Source organism: Musca autumnalis, unplaced genomic scaffold (assembly GCF_047663935.1).
Source record: "Musca autumnalis isolate F117 unplaced genomic scaffold, ASM4766393v1 scaffold_3, whole genome shotgun sequence".
Taxonomy (NCBI): Eukaryota; Metazoa; Arthropoda; class Insecta; order Diptera; family Muscidae; genus Musca; species Musca autumnalis.
The window spans coordinates 46,358,453-46,380,156 of record NW_027411866.1 but is presented as its reverse complement, the minus strand read 5'-3'; the positions used below and the strand labels follow the sequence as shown (position 1 = coordinate 46,380,156).

The following is a 21,704-nucleotide window of genomic DNA, read 5'->3' as shown; positions in this document are numbered from 1 at the left end:
TGAAAAAGAAGATGGTCTGATGACGGCCTAAAGGTCGGAACATAAGGGGCTGGCTTTCTTGCTTATGTTATCTCTAGTAAAAGACTAAAAGCGAATCGGTAACCTATCTCGTTCTTATTCTTTTATGACTCAAGCAGGAATACCATGCTTCTTATTTACCGAGGTTTTTATAAACCGTAAAGGCCAAATGGATTTTTCTTGCTTGCTTCGCTTCAAACTAGACTATCCTTTGCCTTTTATTCTTTTACCAGAAATAATTGACGCGAAGCAGAAAATTAAGCGAAGATCTGAATATACTTGCTTTGCTTGATAATAGAATCTTCAAGGCCTCGGCACATTAGGTGCGTTTAGTGTCGCGTTACAACAACCACATGCAAAAAGTGGAAGTGATGCCAAGTTTTTTTGAAAAACAAAAATATAGCGGCCGCATTAATGGGCCAAATACATACGGTGCGTTGTGCGACGCGTTGCGCGTTGAAAACAACAACCACATGGAAAATGTGTAAGTGATGCCAAGTTTGTTCTTGAAGTTTTCATGTGGTTGTAACGCAACGCTCAAAGCGCCGTATGTGCAGCGGACGTAAGGCCCCGCCCATTAGAGTTAAACATAATTTAACTTTTTTTGGGACAACGCGTGTCCCAACGTGTCACTCAACGGACCGTATATGCCGAGGCCGTTTCTCTTAAGCGCTCGGCACATACGGTGCGTTGAGCGTCGCGCTACAACAACCACATGAAAAATGTGTAAGTGATGCCAAGTTTTTTGAAAAACAACAATATGGCTGACGCATTAAAGGCTTTAAGCGCTCGGCACATACGGTGCGTTGTGCGTCGCGCTACAACAACCACATGAAAAATGTGTAAGTGATGCCAAGTTTTTTGAAAAACAACAACATGGCTGGCGCATTAAAGTTAAACATAATTTAACTGTTTTGGGACAACGGGCTTAAAGCCCTCGGCATATACGGTCCGTTTAGTGACACGTTGGGACACGCGTTGTCCCAAAACAGTTAAATTATGTTTAACTTTAATGCGTCAACCATATTGTTGTTTTTTAAAAAAAACTTGGCTTCACTTTTGTCATGTGGTTGTTGTACCGCAACGCTCAACGCACCGTATGTGCCGAGCGCTTTACATTGCAATATTTTGACTTGAACCTTGAATTGTTTTTGCTTATTTTTTTTAAATCCTTTGGACATTTTCATTTTCCGGCATATTACACTTAAAATCCTCTCAAAATTACTTTTTTCCTTTCCAACATCCAAAAAAGAAACTATCAAATCCGCTAACAAACAAACTTCAAATATTGACACTTATCGGTGTTGCCATGTTAATCTTTTCTCTAGTTTTTTTTTTTTTTTTCGTTTGTCACATTCGATATCAGCATCATAAGGCATTGACATAATATGCTGCAACAATGTTGCATACAATTTGCCAATATGTCAACCGCATTATGTGCGGTTAAGAAGAAAAAGAAAAAAAAACTGAGTGTCTGGAATTTTGTAGGAATATCAAAGAAGACGACAATGTGAAAATCATGTAAATGTAATACGAAACTTTGAACAAACAAATTGACATTGAAATGTGAAAGGTTTAGCAATGTAAAAGGATGGAGGAGAAGATACATTCACATGTCATGATATGCAAGAAAAAGATGGCACAGATATAATACCAAATAATTGGAATTTGCAATATGAAAAAATGGAGATGCAAAGTAACTTTTTTTAGAGAAGAGATTTGAGAAAGCACATTAAGGTGACAGAGTATATTATCATTTCTATAGTCATGCAGTCCATTACTCTGATTTTATTCAGAATATTTTAAAGCTACATATCTATATTTTGAGATTTATAACTATTGATTTTTATATTTTGAATTCAGATTTCTTTATTGTAGAGCAATAGTCCCAAGTCCAAAGTATGATCGCAGAACCCATATTTTGAAAGAATAATAGTTATGGAAACCTCTATATAGTTACTGTCAACATTGTTCATTCCAAATAAGAATGACGTGGTAAATATTTATCTCTGCGTCTGAGTTTTTAGTACACAATTTTAAACTTTGAGATTTAAACCATAATTTACATTGGAACCTAAAATGAGTAGTTGGGGCAAATGCGACATTTGTTTGACAGAAATTCAATGGAATTGACGTTTTTTTTAATTAAACCCGTTTAGATGTAAATGCGACTTAACTGTAATAGTGCAGGCAACCACTTCAACGCGCTGTGTGGCCATTCCAATTAGCATATTGTTGTAACAGTTTAACATGTTTCGTATTTCCGTTTCCTCCGATGACCTTCCAAATAACAACGGTTTACCAAATTTCAATTAGTTTGTTTATTTTTTAATTGCAATAATTTAAATAATTTGTTAATTTTCATTTCCTCTCCCCCTGTCTATTCAATTTCATGTAAATTAAGAATATTATTAGTTAATTGCCACTTAATTGGAAAATACATAAAAATACTCAAATTATATACGTACATGGTGAATAAATGTTCTTGCTCTTCATGGTGCAGGTGGTAAAATATATAAATTCCATTTTTGTTGTTGCTGTTGTGATTTGAATAAAAAAGTTCGTTTTTCAAATTGAAATTTTATGTTCAAGTGCAGACGCGTGTTTGTTTTTCCTTTTTTTTTCATAAATGTTTATAAACAGTAATGTTTATTTGTTGGTGTAGTTATTAAAATTTATGAGAACTCTTGAAACACTTAAAAAGTTTATTTGGTTTAATTTTTCAATATGTCTGTTCTAAACATTGATGTTATTAAATATGTGGCGTTCGGTATAAATGTTATTATTATCACTTTAGTGGTGTTCAATAATTTAAAGATCTAAAAGAGAATTAAATGTTTTAATTAGGCAACTGCATATTTAAACAATTAAAAGCTCAAAAGGGCAGAACCCAATGAATTTTTCTTGCTTGCTTCTTTCAGGCTTGGCATTTCTGGTAAAAGAATAAAGAACGACAGAGACAAATTCAAACTAGGTTGCCCTTTGCATTTTATTGTTTTACCAGAAATAATTTAAGCAAAGCTGAAAAATTATGCGAAGAGCTGAATGAGTTTTGGCCGTTAAAGCCTCGGTACATAATCCACACATTACTCTTTCTAAGGTCATTTTTGGTAAACAAATAAAGAACGAGCGAACTCGAGTCGGACTCGGTTGCCCTTTGCCTTTTAGTCTTATACCAGAAATGATTTAAGCGAGAAAGCCAGCCGCTTATGTACAAAGACATAATGACCTAATGTGTTGCCCGAGAATTAAACATTTTTTGCGGGAAAATATTTTTATTCACTGAAATCCAAAACTCAAAATTACAACGCAGTTATAGCACGGTTACACTACAGCTTTTTGCCGGGTTAACCCACTTCATGAGGATTTATTTGCTTAATCTGCTCAAATCTGACCAGATTTGCCATACAAAAATTAAATCCTCTCATGGCTGGGTTTATTTTAAATCCGGCACAAATCCACCAAAAATACAGTGTTGTATTCGGTATTTGTGCAAAAAAATCCAACTCTACTCAAAAAGTACCAAAAGTTGCAACTGTTTTTGCAACAGAGTTTGCCGTGTTTTACACGTTTACGATTGGTCGCATGAGATTTTATGGAGAAAATAAATCTAAAGTTATTTGGAAATCATAAAATTATTTATTTTTTTACTTTAGACACTTTTTTAACAAAAAGTACGCCTTATACCATGATACAAAAATGTATCCCTGTGGGGAGGGGACGATATCTCATACGAGAAATTGTAAAAGTGTAAAACACGACTTCATTAGTTATTTCATATGTATACGTAAACAAACATCAGCTGACAGTTTATATCCTCGAAAAGCTAAGTGTAACCAGAAAAGATTAACCCACTGGATCTATTAAACCCAGTGGGTTAACCTTCAATAGTGTAACCGGGGTATTACTATGAAAGCTCAAACCGTAATAAGGCGTTTACACCAGACAGTTTGCCTTCAAATGCAACTCTGATTTACTAACACATACATACATTTGTCGGCTATCTTCCAGCTTTCCATCATATTTTCACAGACAGTCGAGTTAACAAATTTTTGAATTTTTTATGAAAAAGAAGTGAGATGACATTTCAAATGTGTTGAAAATAAAAGAATATGTACAACATCAAAATGTGTGAACGGAAAACATAAAGAAATCGATGATTTTCATTCATAATTTTACAACTGTTTTTGCAGTTGTCTGGACGCCTACGTCACATAGGCAAGTTGTAGGATTTTGACAATCACTGTCACTTTTAAACGCAGGGTAAGGTAAGGAGCCAAACCAGAGCTTCGTTCCCGTACTTTTTAATACTAAAACTCGTAAAAGAGAGAACCGTAAAAAATTTTTTCTCACACAAAAGTTTTTTGAAATATTTCGGGAACGGAAAAATGGAAAATACAACAGAAAATCTGGAACAAATGTCAAAGTCGGCGTATCAGCCAATCAGACGCCGGCAATCATGTTACTATTATTTACACGCTCAAATTAGTCGAGTAAAAAGTTTTTAAAGAGAGCGCCAGTCAGCGCCATTTTTGTTTAAAGAGAAGTGAAGATTTTACAACTTTTTTGTGTACGGGAACGGGTTTTCGGGTAAAATGTGTAAAAGTCGTAAAAATTGTAAAAACTTTTTCTAGAACAAGGCTCAGTTGTATATAAAGGAATAGATTTGAAATAGCTCTCTTCCTTTACTTTTTCAATAGTTGGAAATTGTCAAATTGCTCTCTCATGACCAGTTTTACCACAAAAGTAAAGGAACGGAAGGAATGATAGATCTGGTAACAATGTAAAAAAAAATTCAATTTTCATTTTTATTTCACTGTTTTTAAATTTGTTTTGTCAGCGTTCGCTTTTTTCTTTTTCTTTTGTTTTTGTTATTGTTTTTTCTTCATTGCCAAATAATCGTCAAAAAATGTCGAAAAATCATTTTTACCATTCTTCACCCGAAGAAATTTGTCTGGTAGCCTATGGTAGAAGAGAACGCCGTTTTTGTTCCCTCTATTTTTTAAAAATTGCTTCCAGTTATACCATTTTTTGGGGTTAAGGAACGCTTTGCAGGTTAAAAATGGTAACCCCAGGCAAGTAAAGGAACGCAACTAATATCAAACTATAAAGAAATGTCAAAGCCAGACAGCGGCTACGGCGGGAAATAGTTCATTTTTACGATTCACTAAAAGGAGCGCCAAAATTATTTCCAACGAACCTATTGAAAGGGCCAAGGAAGGATATAGTGAGATTATTATAACATAGGCAGGATGAAATAATAAGGTGGCGTAAAATGACCAGATGATTGGTTTCAATCTGTCAAATTTTTTGTTATTGTGAATAAATTGTATGAAAACGTAAACAAACGTTTTGACATATTGAAGAATTTTTGGCAAAAACAGAGTTGTATTTGTGCTACTTACGTGACCTGTTAAATAGATCTTGCACATAGGTCACATTAGGCAAACATCTGCTCCAGCGACCGGCAGTGTGCGCTTACTGAGAGCAAGTGACCATAAATTTCAATGCATTATTTTCGCTCAATTGGTCTCAGTAAGCGCACACTGCCGGTCGATGGAGCAAATGTTTGCCTAATGTGACCTTACCTTAAGTAATATTTAAACGCGGGCCAATAATATATGTCCAATATGTATTTGAAAATAAGATACATACGGCATTTAGTCCCGGTCCACACTAGAGTAATTTCAATGAAAACAAATTTATGAAATTATGCGTCTCTAGATCACAGCCGACCAAGAAGAGGGCACACAAAATTCTCAATATTGGCAACTTTTGACAGTGTGTTAGTAACGTTGTATGCACGCATGTTGCAAAACAAAAACAAATCAAAACATTTGTGTGCTCTTTCGTTGCGTTCGGGTCGTGTGTGTGTGAATTGCTGAAAAACTTCGTAACTTTAACAATATCAAAGCACGACATTGCTCTAGATCTTGTTTCTAAGTAAAGTAAAATCATAAAAATGCTGTAGTGGAGAATTCGATCTAAGAGCGCCTTATTTCATTAATTTTTTTAACGAAATAACGAAATTCACTTAGCAAACATCTAAGATTTGTACAAGACCGGCTTGCACAAGGAGACTATGAAGCGCTGCATGAGATGGAAAACATTTTGAGTCAAATAAGTGGAAACTTATAAGGATCGACTCGAAGTTCGTTTTTTTTGTTAGTACAACATATTTCCAATCTATTGAAATTGTATATTTCAGTCATTTCAAGGAGCAGATTTGATTAGGACAATGTTGGTTTAGGTCAAATTTAACGTTTTTAAATTGCAAGAACATAGATTATTTCTAAAACAGTTGACAACTTTCTTGATTTTCCTAGTAGAAAAAACGACTTCTAAGTAATTGAATAATATTTTACCAATTGGAGGAAAAACAACCCCTAATATTTAATTTCCAAATAAGAATTGCCGTTTAAGAAAAAACACCCCAATTACGGCATGGGTCATTTTTCAAAAATATTGTTCAAACATGTGTATAGAAATTAAGGAAATCTTGTGGTGGTCTAAATAATATCCAAGATTATGAGTGATTTCCAATTAGAAGAAAGAATTAAAATTCTCGTTCAAAGTTCATTGCCTGGCGCAATAGTCATAGACCCCCTTCTTGCAAATTCATTTAAGGGATGTGAGGGGGTAGTTTCCACATACCCATAACACACAACACAAACATTCACAATCGTCAATAGTGACTAATGTTTCTTGGCATTATATTTAATGGTGTATTTTTTCCTATTCAATTCAGGTTCATGTTTGCCGCATTTAGTCTTCGGTATGGGGTGACAAAAAATAAATTCCATTTCAAACAACAATTCCGTCAACACAATTTGCAATGGAAAAGGGGGTTTGTTTTTTTCTGGGCTTCTGATTGTGACATTGTTTTGTTGTCGTCTGGTCTGGTTATTGTGAAACGTGTCCCATGAAATGGTGGTGGTTATACCTATTTACCAGCGAAGGGTTTTTTGGGTTTTATTTCAGCTAAATCATGTGTTTAAAGCCTATTTTCCATAAAAGTAAGAAAAAAAAACAAAGGGTGAGTTTAGTTGTTCATTGTTTTGCTGCTTTTGGCATGTTGTTTATTTTGGAAAGTTTATCCTGTGTGTGTTTAGACGAGTGTGCAAGGACTCGAAACGTGTTTCTTGTATTGAATTTAATTAAAATTATTGTTTGAGGTTGAAAACTAAGGAAAATGGTAAGGCTGGTTATGGTTAGAATGGAGATGATTGACATTGAAACTTGAAGACATTTAATAGGACATACCTGAAAAGGTATATTTTTTATATTTTCTGAAGGAATAATTTTCAAGTGAACAGAAAGTATCCAAGTAGTATACTTTCTGTTCAAAATAAATAATTAGACAAAGTAGATTCAAAATAAGAATAAGTACGTCACTGGATTTTCATAGCTTGTATTAATTAATATAAATGTTTAAAGGGAGAAATGGATAAAGAAGCGACCATGGAGAGCTTTTCAGATCTACTTCTCCGACCTACGACACGTTTTCCACTGTTATGTGCACCATTTTCTTGAAGACGAAATTCCCCATTTCAATTTTCTATAACTATTTATTGGGGCTCTTTCCAAAAATTTTGGATTAATGAAATACTAGTTTTTCGGCTGAAAACTTTGTATGGTTTGTACTTCACAAACTAGTCAGTCAAAAATACTACGACATCTACAACCATCTTTGAAGACTTGGTCGAGATAAATCTTAATTCCTGCACCTTTTCGTATTGATCACGTTCTTGTAATATAACATTCAGATTGCTACCACGGGATAAGCGGCTGACGCCAGCACATTAATTGTGGAAGTATAAAGGATCCGAGTTATTGAAGCCGTGCCCTATAACGATGTTCATTTTTTCGGCTGACAAAAAATATTGACGCATATGAGCCCGTTTGCAAACAGGTTTAGTAAAGTCCTAACTTCCAAGTGCCAATTCCATATACATTGGATAAAGCACATGTAAATTTGGTTATATGTACGCTTATAAAGTATTCGAAACCATGCCTGAGTTTAGTATCTTTGTAAACTTAAATTGTCGTATCAATTTAGCGCCTCTCCGATCATTATTAATGAAGTGCTTTGCGATTAGAATTGCTCATCTTGCGTTACACCTGTCCTGCATTACCGTATCTATCTGTATTTGTCTTTAGACTAATGAGGATATATATGGGAAATTCTGAGTGAAATCGGACATTGATAATTTTTTTTTAATATTAAATCGCGAAAATTGTATCCAAGCCCACTGTGCAATTTTATATTTTTATTAGATATCTGGTACAAAACAAAAAAAGATATTTACTATTTGGACCAATATTAAAGAAGTTCTGAGAATTTACAGTTTTTACAGAATTCGACTTTCTCAAGAGGCAATATCTCTAGAACTGGAATGTTTTGTTGATGAGAAGCATCAACACAGTAATAAATAAAGGAAATCAAAATGCACTTTTTGAAAAAGTGTCCAATTTCACTCAGAAATGCCGATATACTTTCATACGGGTAAAATGTGACTCATCGAAATATGGAGTCGACTTAGCAATGTCCATCCGTCTGTCTGGGTGGAGCTCACGCTAAGTCTCTAATGGATGAACCGATTTGGTCCAAAATTTGACCTTCGTAATATTTTGTCCAATCTTAGTTCGGGTACTTCCTCCACAAAAATTTCAAAACGGAGGCAGTTGGTCCATACTTTGCACATCATAAAATTTGTACCAGACGTAGATGAGGTCGCAATATGGACTCTATCGGTCCACTCCCTCGGGTACCTCCCACAAAAAATTAGGGAAAATTGCAGTTCAAGGCGTGCTCTCGAATCGCTTTGATTCTTCTTGCAAAAACTTGTATACGCTGACCCATTACAAAGGTACAAGTTTTTTCAGGGGCAAGTTTATATTTGCTGAGAAAATGGCCCGAAAGCTGTGAAAAGCCCTACGCACCAAGTGTAGTGACAGAAGCGTACGATAACTCTTGAACAGTTCAGCCGATTTGGTCTAAAATTTGGCCTACTAAAGTTCTGCCGATTCCTTCCGGCAAAAAATTCACTAAAATGGTATGCACGATTATTTTGAACGGAGCAACCGATTCGGTCCAAACTTTGGATCTCCTAATATTTTGTCCCAATTTAGTTTAACTTCAAAAATGGTCCGTATTAGTTTTCTCCTTAGGGTACCTTTCCCAGTGGAGTTGCCAATCTCCTACTGGGCGCGTGTTCCCGGGTGGCGGAAAAGGAAAGGGGTTTCTTAGTTATGTGGAGCCGGTTCTGCCTTTACATATATAAAAACTCTGGAGGTTTATTCTCTAACTTAACCTATGGTGACCAACTGAAATGACTGGCGGGCGCGATATCAATCGAAAAATGACTGCTAAAATAAGATGCATTTCCGATCCATTCTTCAGGTACCTACTCTGCAACACGTCTGAGCTTTAATTCAAATATATATTTTTTTCGGCAAGTTCATACGTCACGGTGCTCTTTAAACAATTTTAAATGGAAGGTGCTTACACCTCGGAAAAAATCGACGGAGCGCTTTTTAAATAAATCGCGATTTAAGTTGACATGTTTAGGGGTTGTTTAGGTTTTCGCGATTTTGCTTAGTAACCACATTTCCTATCAAAATGGGACTAAAATATGATATGAGATATGAAAATTCTCTACAAGATTGACCTTTATGTTATTCTCGTCGGTTTTACCGTTTTTGAGATATAGAAGTTCAAATTGGGACAATTCAAATACAAGCTGGGAACAAATGATAAACGTCAATCCTCTAGAGAATTTTGACAGCTACAACATTTTCTTTAGCTCCATATCGATTGGACTTGCGGTTTTCAAGCAAAATCGTAAAAACCTAAAAAACACCTAAAAATGTGAATTTTGACCGCGATTTATTTAAAAATCCCTACAGCGATTTTTTCTTGTTTTTGGATTTTTCTCATCTATGAACACTGCTGATTCAGAATTTACAAAAACTTTCCCTGTGTAAGCGGTTTTCATCAAAAGTTACCCAGCAAAAAGTTTGCCTCCAAAGAGGCAGTTAAATGATATGTACAAGTGATCTGGATGTGCATCAAATTATGCATTTTCACTCATGATTTTTACAAGAGCGTGACTACGGAAAGAAGCACTCCATTGCACTGCATTTTAACTGACCCTTTGGCACTGCATTTTAACTGACCCTCTGGCACTGCATTTTAACTGACCCTTTGGCACTGCATTTTAACTGACCCTCTGGCACTGCATTTTAACTAACTCTTTGGGGTAGAATAGGAGGCAGTCCAAAGCACGTGTTTTGATACAGGCATTCTGCGGGAATTGTGCAAGCCATTACAAAACATGCCAGAACAAATAAAATGCATTATTTGTGTAAAACAAAAATTTTAAGAACTTTATTACATTAACACAAATTATGAAAATTCTCCATTGAATTCAATCGCAAACATGCGTGTTTCCTCTGCTCTCCATTTAATCCAAGCTGAACTGTTTTTGCTTCATCTGCTAAATGGGTTGTCTTCCCATCACCAGTTAAGATTTCGACATGTACTCCATCTGCACTCCATTCGGAAATTTTCTTCTCGTGAGTTACCGGAAAAATGTTCACAAATTAAATATTATTTAGTTTGTATTAACAAATGTTTGGAAATGTTAACACGCTTATCTCTTTTTGGAAAATGTATGCCGCTACCTGTAGAGATGTACAAACTGATTTATGTACATGTAGGGATCTCTAACAACTGCTAATAAAATGTAGCGAACGGAGTGCCTTTTTCACGACTCCGTTTGGACTGCATCCGGATGCTGTTAAATTCTGAGGAATTGGAGTGCCTTTTTCACGACTCCGCTGAACTGCATCCGGATGTTGTTAAAATGTGACAAGTGGATGTGATTCTTTGGATTGCATCCAAATGTGGTTAAAATGTGAGGACTGGAGTGCCTTTTTCACGACTCCGTTTGAACTGCATCAACACATGCCGTGACAGAACTAGTCCACATTGCACTACTTCCAATTTATTTTGCTGGGTAGTTAAGGCGCACCCTACATGACATTGTTTTATAAGGGGGCGATACAGTCAGTGCATTGTCCCAAGTTGAACTTCTATATCTCAAAAATGGTAAAAACTACGAAAATACCATAAAGGTCGATCTTGTAGAGAATTTTCATAGCTACAATATTTGTTTTAGTCCCATTTTGATAGGAAATGCGGTTTCTAAGCAAAATCGCGAAAACCTAAACAACCCCTAAAAATGTCAACTTAATTCGCGATTAATTTAAAAAGCGCTCCGGCGATTTTTTTTGTTTTTTGATTGTTCTCATCTATGAACATTGTAGTTTCAGAATCCGCAACAACTTCAGAGGTGTAAGCACCTTCCATTTAAAATTGTTTCAAGAGCACCGTGACGTCTAAAAAGGGCCACTAAATCTGAAAAAACCCCTAATACGATATATGATTCCATATTTTCAATAAATGAAGGTTGAAATTCATACAGGCTGAGGTTATATCTCTGTCTGCAAAGCCGACTGATACTTTCTTACTTGTTTCATTGCAGCTTCAAACTTCTTCACACTCCAAACTTATTAACTCTTTCTAAAGTAGTTAGTTCGTTCAATGCACTTAAACAAGAGACCAGATAAGAAACAAGACCGATTGCATCCCAGCCGGACATCTACTTCCAAAAATCATGAGTGGACGTGAAAAGATGCAGTGATGGGACATATGTATTGTACTGGTGATTGAACAGCAGTTTTATATGCTATATTTTTGCTGGGTTATTATGATGTTTTCGCTATGAAGCTCATTTAAACCTTTCAATTTCAAAGATCAGCGATGGTATGACTGAGAACTGAGATTCCCCAATTTACCATCGAGATTCTTCCAGTTTATGCTGCAGGCTGATCACTACATGGGCGTAGCTTTCTCACTGCGATTAGAGCTAGAGTTGGGTAATCTAGTTCCTAGTTCCTTGTACTAGTTCGAAAACATATGAGTAACATCATGAAATGTAACGTGTGATATTAAGTATACGCAGTTTGTTCAAAGAAGAAATGTGGGCCATTGGCACTGTTCTTTTGGCACAATTCTAATAAGAGGTACGTATTCTTCTCTTCCGCTCTAAAACTAGTGAACGGCAACGTATTTTTGGGTGAAGGAAGGAGAGAGTTCAGATTCTTCCATTCTATGTTTTACTTGCGATACCACATGAAGGATCTTCGGGGCATCTCGTAACCGAATTAATTCTAGTTTACACTATTGGTATGTCAGTATGCACCTAATGGAACAGTTTAATTACCACCACAACAGTTTAATCACCACAGAACGTCAGTGGTTCCGTCCCTTTTTCCACATAGTGGAAAGATTCAATTATACCACTCTAAAACTTATGAGGGATTTAAAATTATATCTTGTTGAATCTCATAACCGATATACTTCCAGTTTCAGTGCCATGTGACCAGACGAGTGGAAAATCGCTGACAAGAATTGCAATATATGCCACCTTATTAGTAGAGCTTCCACATATCGTTATCAGAAAGTAGACAGCTTCCAATTAACATTACAGATCGCTCCACATTTTGTGGATGATTATTTTTTATATTTATATTTTGGATATTCAGTGAATAAAATACTTATTTGCAAAGGGGTTTCATTCTAGAATCACACAGGTCGTTCATGGCGTTCATGCTTATTTTAAAGAACATTATTTCTATAAAAATATTATTGTTATTATTATTATTATTATTATTATTATTATTATTATTATTATTATTATTATTATTATTATTGTTATTATGATTATTATTATTTGCTGTAATATGTTTCCTTAGAAATACCGATTCGTACATTTTGTTGTGTTTGTTGTAATCCGCATTTTTCATTAAATAGTTGTCACACAAATGTTTGATATTTCAAATATTTGTCAATATTTTTTTGAAACATCAGTCTTTTGACACTCCAAGAAAGATTATTGACATTTGTTTTTATTAATTATGGTTTATTTAAAATTTTATTTTTTCAGAGACATTTAACAATTTATTTAAAATTTTTTTCACATATTCTTCTCAAAACAATGTATTTTTGTGAGCTTTTTTGAGTTTGGTACCAAAAATAATCTTTAAAATTCCACTTCAGATTTTCTCCTTCACAAAACTATTTCCACCATACTTTGAATATTTTCAGTATATTTTTTCCATCCACTTCTTCTTTAGCTTCTTTAACACTTCGTTTTTTATTTTTAGAACATTTTTATTTTGAATATTCAAAATTCATTTTTTTGGTTTTGTTTTGAAAACCGAATATGGCCGATTGAGAATTTTGTTTTCCCATGCACACAACACAAATTGTATCCGGTGTTTATGTGGAACCCGTTATGCACCATTCGAACGTTTATTTAATACTAAAACTCTATGATTTCCCATTGAAGCTACAACCAATATTGTAAGGGAACACTCACGCACAGCACACACGGCCATACAAATAATACATGCTGCGCTCTCTATGTCGGCGCGGACACCACAAAAAAAACTTTACAACTTCCCCCGTTTGAAATGAACTGGCAGGGAATATGACAAGAATCTGAAGTGAGGAACAGCACACAGTGAGGAACAAGAATTTTTGGGGACAGACATTGACAATGTATAACGATAATGACGACGGCGAAGACGCATGCCTTATGTACTTTGTAAGAGAGAATAAGTGTAGCAGTGAGTGGGTTCCCATAGAACAGCCATGCACGCGTCTTTACGAAAAAGTTAACTACAACTCTCTTTCCCATACAAAAAACCAAATAAGCATTCTCTTCTTGTGCACCATTGCCATAGAAGCAGTGAGTGCTCCATATATTGTGCGTGGAGAGGAGCCAGGAATAAGGTTGCCATTTTAAACTGGGCGGAATATTGCTTTTTGTAATAGCTGTGTCTTTTTACGTGATAATTTGTAATAATTATTACGAAATATTACTAAATGTTGTCTTTTTAAACAAAAGTTCAGTAAAAGAGAGCGAAATGAGAGAACAATTTTGACAGTTGTTTGCTGAGAAATGGCTAAAAGTTGCTAAAAGAATTTTTCCCACCAACATTTAGCAAGTTCGATCAGATGTTTTTTAATCATCTGCTAATGATCAGCTGTTCAATGTTTATCTAATTTTTGTAATTATTTTATTAATATATTAATTATTTTTTATTTATTTTGCTTAAAATTGAAGAACTTTTTCATTGCTTTCATACAATGTTTTGCCAATGCCAATGTTTTTGTTTGGTAATCACCTGTTACCTTGCTAAAGTTTATTAAATGCTGTCTTTCTACTTTTTTATCTATTTTCGTATCAAAGTGTAAAATTTCTCTTACTCTCTGAAAAGAAGTGACTGAATAATTATTACTGAAAAAGTAAAAAGACACAACTAATGTTATTTTCCCATCAATTTATAGGACAATAATTTTGTGCATTATTTGGTCTGTTATAGAACTGCAAGAATGTACTATTTTTTACTATTTTTTTCGATAACATAAAGGAAAAGATGTTATCGTAGTAAAAAATAGTAGTATCTTGCAGATTCTGGAAGCGAGCTATTGATTGCATTGTAGTGGTAAAAGTTTACTACAGCATAGTAAAAGTTTACTTCAGCGTCGTATTATGCCCCACACGGCTTTCGGACTTTGTGAAGTAGATGCCGTATAATGGTGATAAGACTGGAATCAGAGAGCTCTGTTATGTTATTCTTAGGAGGATGGGGAAATAGTATTTTCCCCAATTGCGTTTTTGGTCGCTTATCACAAAGAGCAGTTGTACATAAAGGAAGATAAAATTTAATATGGCAACATTGTAATCCCTTTTACAATGAGGGTTGCAATTTGTTTCACAGCTGTCACAGAGAACCATAATATGAAGTGTCCGATTTTGCTACATATTTCATCTCTAAAGGGATATTTATTTTTTCGTTTGAGTTATTTTTGTTATGGGATTCCTGTTGGGATGTGAGTCGAATTTTCCATGGCATAAAGAGAAGTGAGTGTAAAGGAAACGAGTGGAAATGAAATCGAAAAGAAGGAAATTGTGTAAAATTCAGGATGCAAATAAGTGAGAGAAATTCTTTTAATGAATCAAAGGAAAACTTTTTCAGTGTTGGAAAGTGTTTCTTGAAAGAACAGGTTACAATAAATTTGGAGTGCATTCTAATAGAGAAGTAATCCATTCATTTGTGAAAAATCCCAAACAACTGCATTAATTTTTCATAGTATGGATATTGTTAAATTCCATCCTTATGCTAAGTTTACATTTACGACATCCACTCGATTTCAACTGTCAATTTCATAGCTCAAACGTCAAATGAAATCTCATCTGGATTTCATTTGACGTTTAACCGAGTGGATTTCGTAAATGTAAACCAAGCATTAGACTTTAAAAAATGTCGAAAATAGTAACGATTTATGTGAATATAACGAAATTTGGACCTTAAGGAGAGTATTATACGAAAAAATATTTTATTAACTGAGAATTCTTAAATGTCAGTCAAATTGGTAACTTACATAAGATATAGGTTACCCTACTTTGTGAGGATTTATTTGACGTACACGCAATGGAATTGACGTTTAAAACCCAGTGGGTTTATTAAATCCGGTTAAACATTTGAGTAAAGCTTTGCGGCATTTCTGGTAAAAGAATGAAGCACAAAGGGCAACCAAGTTCGAATTTCGCTTGGCAGTTCTTTTTGTATTCTTGCTTAAGTCCCTTCTGATAAAAAAACAAGTATAAAAAACCGACAGAGATATATCCTCAGCCTTAGTAAAGTGAAGGTTTCATTTATGGACAAATCGAATACCGAAGAATTTCAGAATTTTGCGCCTCTTTTTGGGCGTATGAAATTGTCGACGAAAATATGAATTTAGATTAAAAATTAAAAGTGTTGCGGAGGGGGAACCTGAAGGAATGAAACACATTGTCTAATGGGAAGTGAAACTTATTTTGGGAGTCATTCCATTATATCAGGAAGCATGGACTAGCCCACGAAAAACATAAAATCGTTATAAACAGGACTGCAAGATGTACCTTCGTTAAAAGTTTACAAAGGATCATCAAACAGACCCTAAACCTCACTTAAACCCAAATGTTTAACTTTTGTGAGGGAGGGTCTCTAAGTAGTGGACCGATATGGCCCACTTTCGAACGTAAGTTTGGACAAAAAAAATTGAGATTGAGGGAAATCGGTTGTTCCGGCACCGGAGGGAGTGGAGCAATAAGCACCATCTTCGAATTTTATCCAATATCCGAAGAAATATTGCGATATGCATAGTATCCGGTTCGAGAGTTGTCGCGCGCACCAGTCACTACACATGGTGATCGTAGGGTTTTTTTACAGCTTTAGAGTAATTTTCTCAAGAAGCATGGACTTGCCCCCAAAAAACTTGTACTATCGTAATAGGGGCCTCAAAAGGATTCGATGAGAGGATTTAAACCGCACTTTTCCTAAATTTTGTGTGGAAGATAGCCGAAGGAGTGGACCGGTATACATAGACCCTATTCGAACATGATCTATGTCTGGTTACGTACGATGTGCAAAGTATGGACCAAATTGATTACTACCTTCGAGAGTGCGCACCATTATAGAGAAAAATTTTGAACTTTTGTGATCTTCGAACTTGATCTAAGTTTGGACACAATATTACGACTGTCAAATTTTGGACCGAATCGGTTGATCCGTTCGCCAGCGAGACATATAGATGGGCGAACATTGCTAAATCGACAACAAATTATCTGAAAGGGATTTCGTCCAAACATACTAGGGGTCTAAAACTATTATTCTGATGAGGCTCATTTTGGTCGTATGAACGTGTAGGTTAACGTTTGAGTATATACGGACATCGCTCCATGTTTTAGAGTAGACCCCCTATATGTCCAAAATACCTGATATAGGGGCGTACCATATCAGGTATTTAGAACTCTATTTATCGATGTTTTCGGCCCAATTAAATAAAGTTTGACATTTTGCATTAGAAGTGGTAAAAATCTTTTTTTTTACCAAAAATTATCAACATCGGCCCACGTTTTAGAATATCACCCATCCATATAAAGGTACCGCCCGATATCAGGTATTTTGAAGTTTTTATCGACGTTTTTAGCCCAATTTGGATGTAGTTAGGCATTTAGAGTTCTTAGTGATTAAAAAACTTCTCCAACAAAAATTATGGACATCGATCCAGGTTTGGGAAAAGCCAACCCCTCTCCCCCTAAAACGGTGCAGCCCGATTTGAGGTATTTTTTTTTTTAATTTTTTGTCGATGCTTTGGAGTCCTTAGTGGTTAAAAAAAATTATCCACCAAAAATAATCGATCCACGTCTTAGAATAGCCCCCATATAACGGTACCGTCCGATTTCTGATATTTTGAAGTTTTTATCGACGTTTTCGGTCAAAATTGCACATTATTTAGCAGTTAGCGTTCGAAGTGGTCAAAAACTTCCATTTCAAAAACTATCAATGTTTGAGAATAGCTCCACTCTAACGGTATCGACCGATTTAGGGTATTTTGGAGTTTTTTTATCAACGCCTTCTGCCCAATTTGGATGTAGTTTGGCATTTAGGGTTCCTAGTGGTCAAAAAACTTTTAATTTTTTTCGGCCCTTCTTTATTTTTTTACTAGAATTGAAGTAACGCAAATAAGACGAATCTATTGACTTTGTGCTTTAGGGTTCGAAAAATATGGATTAAAAAATTTAAAAACTTCTGCACCAAAATGTGGACATAGGTCCACGTTTTGGAAAACGACATTTCGGCCCAAATTTGGTGTAGGTTAGTTCACTATCTAGTTTAATGGACTCCGGTATGTACGAGTATGTGTGAGCAATATCATCTCCTTGTTTGTGTGAAATAACTCATAGCCAACGAACTATGGTACTGAACTAGTTCACTAGATTTAACAACTCTAATTTGGTCTAATTTTGCATTTAGGTTTCCCAGTAGTCGGACAACTTCTCCATCAAAAATCGTATAATGGTGCCACCTGACTTCTGGTATTACGAAGTTTTCGGCAAAATTTGGTGTACATAACTGATAACTAGGATTCCCAGTGGTCAGTGGGTACCACAAATTGTGAACATTGGTTCTTTCCTAACAAAAAGAAAGCTAATTATTTAATTTTATTTCAGAATATTTCATAAAAATGTCAGCCCAGTCGAACTTAACGTCACGGTATCTCCCGATTTTCGGTATTTTGAGGGTATTAGCTACAATTATTAACCGAACTAGCTGTCATTTGACACAACACTACCTCACCAAAAATTGTCAACATATGTATGCCCATGTTTAACTGTAGCCGCCATATAACGGTACCTCCGGATGTTCGGTATTTTGAGGATTTTAGTTACAATAATTAACCGAACCGAGCTCTTAGACGTCACAGCACTTCTTCACCAAAAACTGTCAACATATGTCCATGTTTAGGTATAGCCCCCATATAACAGTACATCCCGATTTTTTGAGGGTTTTAGCTACTATTTTTATCCGGATCAGCTATGATTTGACATTTGAGGTTCTCAGTGGTCACGATACTTCTTCACTAAAAATCGTCAATATAGGTCCATGTTTTGCTATAGCCACCATATAACGGTACCTCCCGATTTTCGATATTTGAGGGTCTTAGCTGACGGAAGTAAACATTATTTGCAGTTACAAAACTTTTCCACCAAAAATTGTCAAGATAGGTCCACACTTTGATAAGCCCCATAGGTGGTACCTTTCACCTGGTTGAACACATTTTTAGATTAGATTAGATAATTTAGGCATTTGGGGTATTCGTGGCTGAAAATTGTTTGCACCTAACATTTAGGGCAGGAAAGGAAACTAATTATTCCATTTTAATTAGGAATATTGTTGGTGGAGGGTATAAAAAGTTCGGCCTGGCCGAACTTAAGGACTTTTAACTTGTTTTACTTTTCTTCATTAGAATTTCAAATGGAACGCATTGAACTGAAATTATCGAATTAGAATGTTTGGAATTAAGCCTGAATAAGGTGTAGTTTTAATAAGTTTCTACAAACCTGGTGGTGTATTTCTATAAAATTCTGTTTTACAAACCTGGAAGAAGAGGAAAAAAATATTTTATTTAGATTTATAGCAATATACTAAAAAAATTGAATGAAATCGAAAAAATTATTTATTAAGTCGAAGGTCACACTAGCTGGTTTCATTGAAAGAATTTCATGAAATCTAGGCTTCCTGGGTCGATTTCCATACTAGAGTAAAATCATACAGTTGTTGTAGTGGGGAACTCGATTTAAGAATCCCTAAAAGTTTCAATGAAACCACTCTAGTGTGACCTTCGACTAGACAGACATTATGTAAATCTACTACAAAGATATTGAGATGCATTTTCATTTTTGCAAGGATTTTAATAATAATCTGCCTACTTTTATCTTCCTGCATTACGCATATTAAGTAGACAAAATGTAAAGAGACAACTTCAAATGACGTCTGATTAATGAAAAACTGTCATTTGCAAGTCTCTTACGTATCCACAACAATATGACTTCAATATTTATTTCGTTAACATTTCCAATTTTGTAATGAAAATGAAAAAACGACACCAAAAGCACTTTAAAGGAGTGCATGAGTAATGATCTCGCATCATCTATACTTGTAGAGACATGCGAGCGAGACGCCAAGCCATAATGGCAAACAAATAAAATGAAATACGCTTAATAGCCACAATAATGATGCTGTTCATATGCCCAAGAAGGATGAAAAAAAAAAACAGAGGGGAAAAGAAGTTCTCCACCAGAAAAAGGGAAGTCTATGACAAAGACCACAATAAGAATAATACCGCTCTGACGACGATGATGATGACGATAATGTCATAGTAGCTGCTAAAATGCCACAACATAAACCATTTCATTCAGACAATTGGCTGCCATCCAGTCTAGGCGTCTGGCTTCAATACTAACAGCAGCAGCACCAGCAGACCAATAATAACAAAAACTCACCCAAATTGACAATTACGGCAAAAAAACCCCGACAAGAAAGGAAAAGGGCGTAAGTTACAACAAACAAACAAGGAAAAAGTTGAAAGAATTTTGAAAAATATGAAGTGTTGCAATACAGTGTAGATTTTTTTGTTGGATTGTAAAACAAGTATAAGTGTGCAGTTCTTATTTTTATTGAAAAAGATAAGAATTGACCATGTAATGTATGAAATTCAGTGTCAATGCAAATAAAAGTTTAGTGATTTTATTTGGTGTTTTGTTTTTGTTACAAGCACCGAAACATGGAAAGGAGTTTCCTGTGACATGTAGTTGTAGTATTTGTTTGTTTCAAAGACATTCTATAGGAAGGAAGAACGAATGGAATAAATGAATTATTCGAGCCGCGTAAACCTTCCTGGAGTGGAATTCTGTAACTCATTTTTAGAGTTACGGACAAAAATCGGTAAAATTAAAATGCAAATTTATGAATGAAAAGTTTTAATAAAAATTGACGGTACTATGTATTGATATCGGAGGACTTAACGACTACTATATTTTGATTGTTATGTTACCGAAATTATAAGCATTTTTATTTTACTGATTTTTGTCGTTAACTCGAAAATGAGTTACAGAATTCCACTACTCGTAGCTATCTATAGTTAAATGCAGCACGGTGGGTACTGGTTTTTGTGTCTGTATTGGTCTATTAGTTCTTAATGACATTACCCGTCTGACTGACTGAATGACACGATAACTCTTTAATATTTGACCAATAAATGGCGGGTGAGCACCATAGATATCGAAGGGAATGACTCCCAGCCATAGATCAAGTTTTAAGATGCTATTTGCTAGCTTAAGCGATAACAGCCATTCGCCACATCCAACGGTGATAACTTGTAGAGTTGTGTAGTTCCAAGGAACTATTCCGAACAAGGAACTATTGGAACTATATCCAGCTCTTGCGTTTATATAGTTCCTTTAGTTCATATAGTTCCTTTCGTTTTTCTGGTTCCTTCAATTTAACGCCTCCGTCGATCTTACGTTGTTGCTGTTTGTTCGCTGCAATTTATTTATTTTTATGTCAATTCATCCACCAAACCATCAAAACATTTCGGTCTCGGAACTATTTGGAACGAAGGAAACAAAACGAGCGACAAATGAGAAGGATTCCTTGAACTATTTCAATCTCGGAACTATTTGGAACAAAAGTAACGACGAAAGAGACAAATTCGATGAACCATTTCGGTCTCGGAACTATTTGGAATGAAAGGAACGATGAAAGAGATTCGTTGAACTATATCGGTCTCGGAACTATATTAAGGAACTAGTTCCTTTTGGGAAAAGGAACTAGAAGGATCGATCCGTTCCGGGAACTAGATTGCCCAACTCTAATAACTTGTATAGTAGTAGTAGGAACTTGTATAGTTGCCAACTTCTTATCTTATGTGGAGAGGATCGTAAAAGAAATGGGAAGAACATACCTTTCTTTCAAAATAGAATCAATGGGGCTATTATTGATAAAACTCTCGTAAACAAAGACGAATCCCTTATTACCTTTCCAGGCGGGATTCGTCTTTGTATCTGAAAAGTTCTCATTTTCGAATAACCGGACTTTGGCAAGTCTCCATTGACGGAATTCGGCAACCACCACATAGGTGTTCAAGGAAAACAGTTGGAACAAATTCACTGAACTGGTAAACTCTAAGATGAGGGTATCTCATTAACCTACAACAGCCATCG

General features: G+C 35.3%; 1 protein-coding gene across 17 annotated transcripts in view; it reads right to left on the bottom strand.

The window, feature by feature from the left end:
• Positions 1 to 21,704, bottom strand: part of LOC141397778 (uncharacterized protein CG43867) — a 664,656-nt gene that overhangs the window by 76,700 nt on the left and 566,252 nt on the right. For 2 of the 17 annotated variants that reach the window (XM_073974492.1, XM_073974495.1), the window contains exons 1-2: positions 12,857 to 13,406; positions 2,487 to 2,837 (exon numbers count right to left, since the gene is read on the bottom strand). The exons of 14 other annotated variants lie outside the window; for them this stretch is intronic. The gene's annotated coding sequence lies outside the window, so the exon portion shown is untranslated. Of the gene's footprint in view, positions 1 to 2,486; positions 2,838 to 12,856; positions 13,407 to 21,704 lie in introns of those variants that run through there. One more of the 17 variants, XM_073974493.1, reaches the window with a different exon arrangement.